This window comes from Bos grunniens, chromosome 17 (assembly GCF_055505025.1).
Source record: "Bos grunniens cultivar Pamir isolate PY7600 chromosome 17, Bosgru_T2T1.0, whole genome shotgun sequence".
Classification (NCBI taxonomy): domain Eukaryota; kingdom Metazoa; phylum Chordata; class Mammalia; order Artiodactyla; family Bovidae; genus Bos; species Bos grunniens.
The window spans coordinates 36,549,875-36,563,658 of record NC_141181.1 but is presented as its reverse complement, the minus strand read 5'-3'; the positions used below and the strand labels follow the sequence as shown (position 1 = coordinate 36,563,658).

At 36.7% G+C, this 13,784-nt stretch overlaps 1 protein-coding gene across 4 annotated transcripts in view; it reads right to left on the bottom strand.

Moving 5' to 3' along the window:
* FSTL5 (follistatin like 5) overlaps positions 1–1,069 on the bottom strand; it is a 937,973-nt gene extending 936,904 nt beyond the window's left edge. For all 4 annotated transcript variants that reach the window (XM_086345931.1, XM_086345933.1, XM_086345932.1 and 1 more), the window contains exon 1: positions 672–1,069. The gene's annotated coding sequence lies outside the window, so the exon portion shown is untranslated. The remainder of the gene's footprint in view (positions 1–671) is intronic.
* Positions 1,070–13,784: the final 12,715 nt, after the last annotated feature.

Genomic DNA, 13,784 nt, shown 5'->3' with positions numbered 1-13,784 from the left:
AGAGGGCGGAGGGGGATGACATTCACTAGTCAATAGCGGAACAAACAGCCCCCAAATTGGAAATACACATGACCTTGGGGTGCAGAAATCTGAGACCAAGTTTCACAAGTTTTATATGGATCTACTGCATAACAACACATCTAAATGAGCCCAGCATGGTATAAATGCTCCTCTTCTAGCCACCTCCTCTACAAAATAATGTGAAGAAAGCTCTGCACTTTGCAATCTATGATTTAGATACCATAGGCAATATTGATTAATCAGAGATTAGTCCACTCACATATTTTTAAGGTTGTATTTGTTTTAAACAACTTGTTGGATGATTTATTTAACATAATTTACTAACATATTTGAGGACTTGCATCAAATGTTTCCTGTCCTTTGAGCTATGCTTGAAGTGTTTCTCTACAAAATTTATATTTATAAAGCAAGATGTAACACAATGACATTAAGTTCACACAAATAAAACAAAAAGCCCTCAACTTCCTCTCTTGAATCCAGTGCCTAATCACCAACAGACATTTTTGTAATAGTAATTATTAAAATAGCTGTTTCAGTTAATACAAACTATCCCGTTTCAAATTATAAAAATAATCATAACTTGCTCTTAAATATTTGTATGGCATTGCTCCCTCATTTGTAAAAATGTATAATAATATTCTTTTTCTTACCTTATTTCCAGAGTCAAGAAGTCTCCCAGAAGGGTTCCTAAACAGTGTGAATATGTAAATCACAATAATAAAAATAATTTTTAAAAAAAACTAAAAAATGATCTTAGTTGGGAAAAGAGGGAAATAGTTTGGTCTAAAACTATAGAAATCCCCGAAGTCACGCCTGAATGGGCGCCCAGGTGGCAAACGGAGGACTCTCTCCCACGTCCGATACCACACTCCTTTATCAAGTTAATACGGTCCAGCTAGAGAAGAGGGTCCTGCCGGGCACAGAGAGTGGGAGAGGGCGTTGCCTGGAGCAGCTGGTCCGCTCGCGTCCCAGGTTCAGCACCGACAGCGCAGTGGACAGCACCCGCTCTTCTCCCCACCAGTTTGTCTCAGTCACTGAACCAGGCTGATTCTCGCGCCTCCTCCCGGAGCAAGGGCTGCTGCCACTCAACCCGGGCGCGCCCCGCCCCTACCATCTGACGTAACGATTTTGCATTTCAGTTCTGAGCGAGGTGCGGGGCCGCCCCCTGGACTGGGCTTCTGCTGGGGTCAGCTGAGGCAGTGGAGGCGACGGAATCCAACCTGAGTATCAACGTGGGCATCATTGGGCTTCAGGATCCAGCAAAACCAGCCCTGAAGAAACCGAATGCTCTCGGAGCAGCTGGAGCTTTGCCTTCGCCAGGAGCCTCGCTCCTCTGCGCTCCGGAAACCTCAGCTGACAGCTTTGACAGGAGACGGGGCTGAGGGGGCAGTGGAGCAGAGGGCATGCTCGGGGAGGGGAGGTGGGGTGGCTGTGTTGGTGAAGGACCGCGGATCGGGGGACAGAAGGAATTCATGCAATCGCTTAGATTTAAAAAAAATCCTTTTGATCTTTCTGTTCAAACTTCCCTGCTTCTCCCTTCCATTTGTTTACTGGAAAGAATGTTTGGTCTTCGTTCCTTTTCCTAGATTCACGAAACTGCTAGAGGGACTCACTGCAGCAGAAACTTGTTCTGGAGAGGAAAAAACGCTTTGAGTACTGGGAGCTTGCAATACTTGTCATTTGTAAAGTATTGCAATACTTGTCATTTGTAAACAATATTGTCTTAATTTTGTTTATATGAGTACTGCGTAGCATATCTCTGACTTCGTGTGTTCCTATAAAATCTGTGGAACCTTATTCTTGTGATTTAAATACATTGTCAAGTTAAATGGATTTGGCGATTCCAGGGTTAAAAAACATCATTTAATAATGAAAAAAGTGAGAGTTCCCAAATTCAACTTCCACTGCCAAAATCCTGAAGGTTATGTAATATTTATTATGTCTAATATATCAGTTGTTCTGTGAAAGATGGGGTAGGCTGGAAGCGTTTCATAGCCTTTAGCAATTCTTTCAGTATATGTGATGTTTCTTGTCCCAGTGAGGTTCTAAGTCCCTTGACAGCAAGAGAAAGGGGGCTGCTCTGTCAGATTCCTGAGTGCTTAACCTTGTAGACAAACATTTTTAGTGAACAGAAATAATCAGTCATCCCAAAGGGTCAGTATTCACATCCTAACCTCTACTGCTGCCTACAGTCATCAGGACTTACTTGTACAAAGAAATGGGCAAGTAAAATTAAGCCTAAATTTTCTTAGTTGGATAAAACATTTTTCACAGAAAATTGTTTATTCAAGAAATTTCATAGCATTCAACACATCATATTTTCATCAAAAATGCATACATACTGATATGTGTCATCATATTCCTGAAGCCTAAAATGATTTTGCACTGGATTCATTCATGAGTATTTTCAGGAGCTCTGATGGAATGAATTCACTTGTTTAATCTCCCATCAGGAAAAATGAACAATAATTTTGATTTTCTGCTATTTTTAAGAAATTATTTCAAGGAGCATATTTACTTTGTGGGCATATATACACAAATACCTTCTCAATTATTACTTAAACAGGAGTGACACTGAGGGGAAAAAAAGCATATTATTTTTGTTTCTGAAGGACTTATCTTTTTTCTGTTTTGTATCCATATGAACCTTGTTTTTTCAGCATTATTCCAAATTTTGTCAGTTTCTTTCCCAAATATTGAAGATCTTGGGAATATCCCTCCAACACATCTAGACCATGTGCGTATTCCAGATAATCTGCAACATTTTATTTTCTTATAACCACTATAGATTTTATGTAAATATATAAATAACCAGTGCTGTGTCTTTTTGCACTACTCCCTACACACACACTCACATATTCACACACATTCACATAAGCACCCATATTCTGAAAGCCCCTCAATTCACAAAGTGATTTTAATAATGGCTTCTAAGGAGAAGGCAATGGCAACCCATTCCAGTACTCTTGCCTGGAAAATCCCATGGACAGAGGAACCTGGTAGGCTGCAGTCCATGGGGTCACACAGAGTCGGACATGACTGAAGTGACTTAGCAGCAGCAGCAACACCACAGTAGAGCATGAAAGATGACATTTGGAGGCAGATGGTCATTCTACAATTGTGATTACAATGGAGCAATTGAATAACCTCTTTTTAGGCTGATCAAAGCACATGTGTTTTTCTTCTTTGGAAATGTCACATGATATATTTTGGTCTGCTTCCTACCAACCTGCCAAAATGTAAGAAAAGACTTAAAAGTTCACTATGGAAATATATAGAGAACATTATAAAAATTCCTACAAAAGTTCCTACACAATTCCACAAAAGTCTGTGTCGTATATTGTTTAACAGACACTATTTTTCAGATCATTTCAGTAATCATATTGTTTGGAGCTATGGATTCAATTAAGGCAAGGATAATATTATGCAAAAATCTAAATGGATAAAACTGGAAAACAAATCTATGTTTTAAATGTGGAAAGAAAAAAAAAAAGACCATTTTTTCACTGTCTCCAAAAGAGAGAGAAAGAAAGAAACAGAAACAGAAAAGCAAAATAAATAGAACTATTTTTGCATGCTTGCACAAAAATGCATCATACTGAAAACGAATGGGAGGACTGTACCCTTCCAGAGGATTTTAGTTTGTCTTCTGTTTTAATTGGCTGTGTGATCAAGAGCAAGTAATCCTTTCATCATACTTACAACTTGTAAAATTTGAGGATTGTATTAAGTTACAGTTAAAGTCCTTTAAATATCTGCATTAATGGGATTCTACATTGGTTCAAAAACTTCAGAAGTTTTCATATTAGAATCCAATATCTAAACAGCTTTCCCCTTAGGTGGGAAAAATTTACATCTTTTATTAAAACTATGAAAATGGTACCTTAGGGTGGTAGTTTGGGAAGTGTGGAAAGAGGACCAACGATGAGACTAAGAGGTCAGAAAATGAATTTTACCTATCCAAGATGAAACTAAGAGAGGACTGAATGAGTCTGTTAAAGTAGTCATTTTTATATAAGCGATATTACACTGTGAAAGTCATTAGATGAATTGTTAGTTGTAATTGTCACTGGAAAGATGACTAAAATATTAAGTAAATACGCTCAAGGAAAATGTCTTTAGGGCTGAATGACCAACATTTACGTGAACATATTAAAATGGAGGAGGAAATGGCCACCCACCTGGAAAATCCTTTGGAAAGAAGAGTCTGGTAGGCTACAGTCCATGGGGTTGCAAAGAGTCAGACATGGGACTCAGCAACTGAGTACTCATGCATTTAAATGTAGTAAACAGACATCATGAAGTTCATTGTGTTGTCGTCTTGTGTGTATTTGTGTGTTGTCTTGTGTGTCCTTTTGTGTGTATTTATGACAGATCTATCTTTTAATCATAATGCTTCTCAGCTCTGTATTTTTGGACTCCTGTAGTGTCATCAAATTTTACAAGCTCCTATTCAAATTATAATTATTTTAATATATATATAGTACATTAGAATTATAAATACTTTAAAGATAATAGCAGTGTAGGTATTGTTAATTTTTCTTTTGAATCAATTATGAGAAAGTCAGCTGAGAATTAAGAACATGCATATTTTGAAAAGCAAAGATTCACTACTTCATGATAGGTCATTTGCTCTCTTAATTTTGGGATATCAAAAACAACACGAACAAAAAAAAAGGACAGGAAAATAATCATAGTCATAATGACCAAACGTTCCTTAATTAAAGAGAGCAATGAGCTTACAACATAAGCACAAAATGTGTCTATGTTAGACCTCGAATCTCATGCAATACAGACTTGGGTATGATTATGCTTTCTCCTGATATATATTGTAAATAGCGTTGTTGTTCAGTTGCTAAATCATGTCTGACTCTATGAGACCCCATGGATGATAGCACACCAAGTTCCTCTGTTCTTCACTGTCTTACAGAGTTTGCTCAAATTCGTGTGCGTTCAGTCAGTGATGTCACCTAACCATCTCATCTTCTGTTGCCCTCATCTCCTTTTGCCTTCAATCTTTCTCAGCATCAGTCTTTTCCAATGAGTTGGCTCTTCATATCAGGTGGCTAAGGTTTTGAAATTTCAGCTTCAGCAACAGTCATTTCAATGAATATTCAGGGTTAATTTCCTTTAGTATTTACTGGTTTGATCTCAATACAGTCTAAGAAACTCACAAGAGTCTTCTCCAGCACCACAGTTAGAGAGCATCGGTTCTTCAGTGCTCAGCCTTCTTTATAGTCCAACTCTCATATCCATATATGACTGCAAAAAACTCATACAGACTTTGCAGCAAAATGATGTCTCTGCTTTTTAATATGCTGCCTAGGTTTAAAGAGTGGATGCTGCATTTAATAATTAGTTTTCAGGAAAAAATAATTTCTGAAATTTACCCTTACATGTCTGTCTTTTAATGTAACTCCAAATGCTAAATACTCATTGTCCTACAATATTATTTGAAGATTTTACACCTGAAAATATTACTTCCTCTTTTGTTTTTCTTCTGTATATCTGCAATTTCCTTCCCTCCTCTTTCCTAACTCTTGCTCCCTTAGAGCCTTTCTCTATATATACTTATCTATTATTTCATTAATAAGACATTTAATAGTGATATGTCTGTTGTGTTATATTTAATATATATATTAAAAACTGAGATTGTGTTTAATTTTTTATTTTAATTCTCTACCATAGTGAAAGCATTGTATTGATTTTGAATATGAGATTTTTACTTTTATCATGAGTAATATGAAAATTAGTTTTTTTCTTACTACTATTAACTTTGACACACAAGAAGATACACTAAGAAAGACTATTTTTATAATTTTTATTCATGAACTTATCACCAAAATGATGCATTTCATAAATTATTAGAGATCTCTTTTTCAGAAATATTATACTAAAACTTGTATATGACATGTTATCCCTTAAACTCTCAGAACAATGCACTTATGAGTCCTTTAATTCCCTGTGTAAATGGGCCTTTCAGATTCCACATGAACTTGTGCAAGTGTATAGCATGAGTTAAAAGTTACAAATTAAAGAAATTGGTTGACATCAATCTATATTGAGGTAATATTAAATAGAAAAAGGGTAGAACATGTTTCAAGAAATGCTTCTAATCTAAAAAAACTAAAATCTAGAGCATTTAACAGAACAAACTATGTTGAGTTTAAGAAATAGATTTGCTCACCATCAGTAATAATGTAGGGTTCTTATTAGCAATAATTATCATCAATAATTTGGGATCAAATTCAAATTCTGAATACTGATGGATACTGAAAAGATCACTGTAGCCTAACAGGAAAGGCATGCGCTAGGAATGCTGAGTGTGGAAAAGCCTGTAAATCTAATATTTCTCTTACTATAAACATGGATCCTTGACTTTTTAAGTTTTACCCTCTAAACTGAAGGGAAAATAAAACTGGTTGTTCACATGGGCATATGAAGGGAAATGAACATTGACAGATATGCCAAACTCAGGTTTGTTTTATCTACTCTAGTTTTCAACCTTTCATGCATTTTTATCTTCCTCATTTAATAATTCCTTTATAAACACACTCCTTCTGACTCCCAAGGGATATTACTATGAGTTCCTCCCAGATCTGTATTTTTCTGTATGGTTTTTGGCATGATCAAACTGTCCTTTTTATGACTTAGTCTTAAAACAGTGAGAATAAGATCTTAATAAGAATTGTCATCGACCATTATGTCCATGGGCTTCTTCGGTAGCTCAGCTGGTAAAGAATCCACCTATAATGCAGGATACCACAGTGTGATTCCTGGGTCAGGAAGATCCCCTGGAGAAGGGATAGACTATCCACTCCAGTATTCTTGGGCTTCCCTTGTGGCTCAGTCAGTAAAGAAACCACCTGCAATGTAGGAAACCTGGGTTTGATCCCTGGGTTGGGAAGATCCCCTGGAAGAGGGAATGGCAATCCACTTCAGTATTCTAGCCTGGAGAATCCCCATGGACCGAGGAGCCTGGCAGGCTACAGTCCATGGGATCGCAGAGTCAGACACGACTGAGTGACTAAGCACAGTACAATATGTCCATGAACAGAATTCTCAGGTATACAGGGATAGTGTCAAAATGCATTGCTCTCTAAAGGAGGGTATCAAATGAAATAATGGATTGAGAAAACAGTTTTATAGTAAGTTGAAAATTGTTTTTATATAGCCACATGTCTATGCTTTTCAGGTAACTTCCTTAGGAGTATGACACATAAGGATATAAGCTTAGAAGAAAATCATTTAGTCCTTGACCACACTAAAATTTAATCTAGGAGTAATTGAGTAATTTTTATAAACTGGAAAGAAAACAACATAGTACTATTTTCCCAGTTTTATGTAACAAATGTATCTGAATAATATTTTTCCTACAAGGAAACTTTAATGCAAAAAATTTAAAAGAAGAGAACTATAATTAAAATAACTTCCATTAGCAGATTTGGATGAACACTGTGCTAATAACTGTTATAAAAATGATAGAAATTTTAGTAAAATTAGTAACATCCAAACATGTGAGATAATACAAACAAATGCTTTAGAATCCAACCTGATTTTTTTTCTATGATTACATTAACCTTAGAGTTATGTTTACTCACTAGAGTATTGGCTATATTTATTGAAATTAGAAACAACCAACTTAAGTGAAACAGATTATCACTGATGTCATTGTAGTGTTTAAGGTCAATTCTGGAAAAGTTTCTCTTTCTTCTGTCATTTTAATAATCAGTGTTTGGGGAAGTAATTTGAAATTTGGTAATCTTAAGAGTCTTTGGAATCTAAAAATATTATGTCACTTCAAGAGTGTAATTGGACTATGAAAATAAAGTATAAGAACTTACCAATACTCAAATAGCTGATTTTAATTTTCAGAGTTCTTGTGTTTAGGAGATCTCTTAGGGCATCTATTGGCCAATGTTAGTATTGCATATGAGAATTTGAGTACAGCTGTCTGAACCTTCGAGTTCTGTGTATGAAAACAATTCTTTACATGCATGTTGAGGAAGGGACTTATGACATAAATATTTCATGTTTATTGCTAGATTTAAAGTATTAAGCGAATAAAAACACATTATGCGAGTCGATCTTATAAAACTTTTGTAATGCTATATTCACATTTCAACATTTTCAAACTTTGTTGTTTCTTAGAAACTATACGTCATTATTCAGATTAGCTGCCATCAGTGATTTCTTAGTAGCATCAAAATAACTATTTTCTAATTTCAAGAGGGGCACAAACAGCAATATATTTTACATTATAAACTTGAAAAGCAGGCTGTAAAAGGATGTTGAAAATATGACTGTAAGTCTTGAGTTCAGGAATATTGCAATGTGTAAGGAAATACATTGCTAGAAGTGCACATACTCTGTGTATTTGGACTTTTTCTTGGAGAGGTCTTTTTATTCAAACAGTAAGCTACTTGCTAGACGTTTGGTCCAGCAATGAGAACAGATGGGAAAAGGCCTTGATCCGTATGTATATAATATATAATATAAATATATTATGTAGTAAATAGTATGTAAGATAGAGATAATTAATACAAGTACACCTAAAACATCACAAATAAAAATTAATAAAATGGCACAGATACAAAGCTGATACACTGAAAAAGAAGAGTTTGGTGAAGTGAGCAATTACTACTAATTTTTCTTGCTCTTTTTAGCCTTCTCTGTGCATAAGATCCATCCTGAGCATACGGACCAAAGCATCTGTCCCAGTCTGTTCCCAAGAACAGTGTTAGTGCTAGTGCTGTCTTGGAGGAATTATGATAGGGGCCAAAAGAGACATATATGTTACTTTTCTTGTAGACTCACTCCATTGATGTGTATTTCTGTTACTTACTAACATTATTAAGATATTATTTGAACTTCAAATAACTCACACTGCCAATAAAGAAGCTTGAAGGCAATTCTGTGTTACAATTTTATATTTGTTTTATATTTTCTATTGTTTTATATTCACTATTCCTGCTTACCACATAACTCACCGTTCTTCCTGTTCTATGTTTGAATCTCACCTCATGGCCTCTGATGATTGAGTGGATCACATGCCCACTTCTGTACAAAGAACTATGAGTAGAAATGACATGTTACTTCTGCACTGAGAATTTAGCAATCTCCTGCAGCATTCTAGTCTCTCTATTAAAGAAAAGGGTAACATTTGATATAGTGGCTGCTCAGTTACCCTGGACTCCTGATGGATGTTCACGAGCTGGGTGGTCTCTGCTGACTGTGATGTTTAATTTTACATGTCAACGTGACTGAGCAAGTGATGCTGGGATATTTGGTCAAACATTGTATCTGGCTGTGTCTGTGAGGATGTTTCCAAGGAGAGATTAACACTTAATCCTTAAACTGAGCAAAGAAGATGGCTCTCACCAATATGAATGGTCATCATCTGATCCACTGAGGACAGGCAAATTCAACTCTGTTTGAGTGGGCTCATCTATCTTCTCTTGACCTCAGACATCAGCACTCTAGGTTCTTGGGCCTTTGAGCACAAAACAGAACTTATGCCACTGCCTCTCCCACACCCGACCCCTCATTTCTCAGGTCTCTGGACTGAATTACACCAGCAGTTTCTTGCCTATCCAGCTGGCAGATGGAGAGGAATATTTTGGTTTCAATCATTCTGTAAACCAATTCCTATAACAAATATCTACCTGTCTCTCTCTCTCTCATCTATGTACTTAAGTCCTATTGGTGCTGTTTCTTGGGAAAATCCACTACCCCACAGTGATATGGAACATGAGTAAAAAATAAACCTTGATTTTTTAGGCCACCAAGATTTTAAATTTATTAATTACCACAGCATAAATAGCTTAACCAAATTGATAAATGTCAGCAGCTGATTCTGAAATAGTTTTACCTGCATCAAATTCTCACAACATCTGTTACACACAGCTTCCTACATGAACGATGCCACTGATCTCAGATATAGGCTTGTTTATTCTCTAGGTTTCACATTTATCTAGAATTAAACAAAACAAATCTTATCTTCTTAATATCCATCCTAAAATGAGTTTTGGTTAGACTTGCAAAATAAGGTCTCCAGGTACTGACCCAAGATGAGCTAACTTTTCCATCATTCCAACAAGCATGCATTACTCTAGAGTAATTTGTTTGGCTTCTATTCTAGACTTAATAGGAATAGACTTTAGTAAGGATAGTGATGTCTTACTTTCTGTTAAGGATTTCATTTCCTCCTACCCACTGTACCCAGGGTTAGAACTAAGCCAGTTCCTTGGTGGTTCTTTCCAAGTGTTCCTTCACTTATCCATTCAACACATAAAAATCAGTTTCCTACTCTGAAACAGATATGCTGGGGGTTAGATACACAGATAAATGATATGTCAGTTCAGTTCAGTTTAGTCGCTCAGTCGTGTTCGACTCTTCACAACCCCATGAATCACAGCATGCCAGGCCTCCCTGTCCATCACCAACTCCCGGAGTTCACTCAGATTCACATACTATAAAGTCCCAGGTGGTGCTAGTGGTAAAGAACCCACCTGCCAATGCAGGAGACGTAAGAGACAAGGATTCAATCCCTGGGTTGGGAAGATCCAATATGGAAACCCACTTCAGTATTTTTGCCTGGAGAATTCCGCAGACAGAGGAGTCTGGCAGGCTATAGTCCATACATAGGGTCACAAAGAGTCAGATACAACTGAAGCAACTTACCATGCACACACTGTAAATAAAAACTCAATTAAGCCATTACAATATGGCCTAGTGGACACTAAAGTAGGGTAGTGTAGGGAAAGAATAAATTAGCCAAGAAGGTATGGTCAGGCTCTCTCACCCCAAGGACTTCTCTCTCTCACCCCACATTTTGTAAATAATAATTATCTGACATCTGAGATCACTTATAGCACTGTGCATGCACTTCACGAGGTACTTGCTTCATCACAGGTCATTTAGTGCTGTACCCATACATGCGCTCCATCAGAAAAGTGATTGAATTCCTGCTGCATCACGGCTGTATCTCCTGGGTCAGCCATGAGAGGAGAGAATATAGCGTGTCTGCTGCTAAGGCTGCTGCACTAGCTAGGAGAGAATAAACGCACCTGCAGTTCCTATGGATCTCTGAGTTTTCTTCCAGTCTCTTAGATTGTGCCTTGTCAATGAGTTCAGCAAACAGTGTGCACAGTTTGAACAACAAGACAATTGATGTCACGAACAGGAAGAGCTGTACAGGGAGTATGCCTAGAAACCTCAGGCCAGTATAAGCCTTGTTGTTATCTCTACTAGAAACTAATTTTCTGCCTTTAAGACATTCAGGAGCATTGGCTGGTACTTTTCATGGACATTGCTCTCAGATCTAAAATATCCAATTCCAGATTTCCAAGTATTGTCAGCCTGCATTCTCTGTTTGTATACTCCACCCACATAGGTGAGCATCAGCTAGTTAAAATGCATATTATCCTATACCATCTACCTAAAATTGATGATGAAATACTTGCTTCTTTGAATATTGTTGATTTGCTCAAATCTCTGAATTTCATCTCTTAGACTTCTTGCTTTTTTTAAACTAATAAGGCTGTCTGGTGTTGTCAATTCCTTTGCTGCCTTGTCCAACTCATGCTAATGTTAAGCTGTTATGATGAAACTACTTAAAAACTACTTTAAAAAAAATTCCAAGAAGTTTCATCTAGAGTGCTAAGAAAACTATATTGGAGGGAATTGGCATTAAGTGTGAATATATATTGTATTAAACACTCCTAGCATCTTAAAATTTATTTCTTTTATAACCCACTATGAAACTTGAAATTTATTAGTGATGAACAGTTGAGAGGCTACAGACAAATAAATTAATTTGTCCATTGTTAATGATCAAGTAAATTAAACATAGCAAATTTAATTCAAGTTAACTCGGAAAATCTCCCCACTTTACCACTATAGTATGTCTTCATAGCCCTTAGTATTTCAAACTTGTTTGGCTGAGGCATGACAAAAAGAATTAGGGACAACCAATTCTATTTGGGAAACTAGAGATGGTTTCACTGGAGAGAAAATGATACAACTCCACGCAGAGAAAAAGTGATAAACTGGGAAGGTGGGGACAGGCATTAAAGAGCTGTTTGTTTTATGGTTTAATAAGGTAATCTAGTCCAGAAAAAAACATAAGGTGTATAAGGTTCTTGGAAGGGAGTCTAATGAAAAAAAAAAAAAAAGAATTTCCTTTTAAAAACTGTATCCAATTGTTACTGCCTCCTGCTTCTCCTCATCCTTTCCATTCTCCAAATGCTACAGTCTTTAAATTCTGCTCCAAATATTCTTCAGAAACTTCGCTGGTGGGAGTTCAAATGATCCCCTTTTCAGTAAATCTCAAGGATACTTTTCCTGGTCCTGAGCTCACAGATAGCTGTTGACCACTCCTATGTTGAAACATTTTTTGCTTGGCTTCTGTGAGGCTATACGCTCTTATTTAGACAAATTGCTTGGTCATTTTCAGTTTTTCTTCTTTTCTTTGCTTTCCTTCTTTTGTCCTTCTGTCTCCTCTTTTCCTCCTGTTTTCTTTTCTTTCTTCATTCCTTCATCCTTCTGACTCCACCTCCTCTGCTGTTCTGAGGTGTTTCTCAGGGACTGATTGAATCTCCACCCTTCTCTCTCTTTATTCTAAATATTGTCTTGGATTCTCCTCCATCCTTTCCATAACCCTCTATATTGCGTTGACCCTATTCAAGGCTCAGAGTAATATGACTCACTGAACACCTGCAACTAAGAAATACATAGGAATCTAACACATAACATGTCCCAGATTGAATGCATCTATCACACAGAAAAATTAGTCTTTTCTATTCTTTTTCTTATTGAATGATACTGCCATCCATCAGATTAAACCTCAAAATCTTATTGTAACTTTTAAATTATTATACCCTAACTTAGATGTCACATTCTTCAGGAAGGATTTCTGATTCCACTTTTTTCAAACTTAATTAGGCATAGGCATCCCCAAATTATGGTCACTTGCAACTTCAGTTTCCTCAAAATTATTTCTTTTATTACATTATATGTAATTACACATGTAAGCATATATTCTGTTTCATACATTATAAGCTTCAGGAGAAATTCCATTGTAGGATCTTTAGTCTTATCCCATATCTGACTCATTGTATGGAGTCAATATTTAATAAAAGTTGTACTAAATTTTGTAAGTTCAGGAATCATAGAATTTCCTACATCCTAAATGGTGACCTTTACTCTAAGGGAAGGACAATATGCATGTTGAGGATGGATTAGAAGGGGCACAGAGCTCAAGCAAAAGGATAATAACTATCAGAAAGATAAGAAATACAATGAAAAGTGATAATTATGTATAAATTAAAAATCAGTTCAGTCACTCAATCATATGAACTCTTTGCGATCCCATGGACTGCAGCACGCCAGGCTTCCCTGTCCATCACCAACTCCCAGAGCTTACTCAAACTCATGTCCATCAAGGCAGTGATGCCATCCAACAATCTCAGCCTCTATCATCCCCTTCTCCTCTCACCTTCAATCTTTCCCAGCATCAGCGTCTTTTCAAATGAGTCAGCTCTTTGCATTAGGAGGCCAAAATATTGGAGTTTCAGCTTCAGCATCAGTCCTTCCAATGAATATTCAGGACTGATTTCCTTTAGGATGGACTGGTTGGATCTACTTGCAGTCCAATGGACTCTCAAGAGTCTTCTCCAACACCACAGTTCAAAAGCATCAATTCTTCAGTGCTTAGCTTTCTTTATAGCCCAACTTTCACATCCATACATGACTACAGGAAA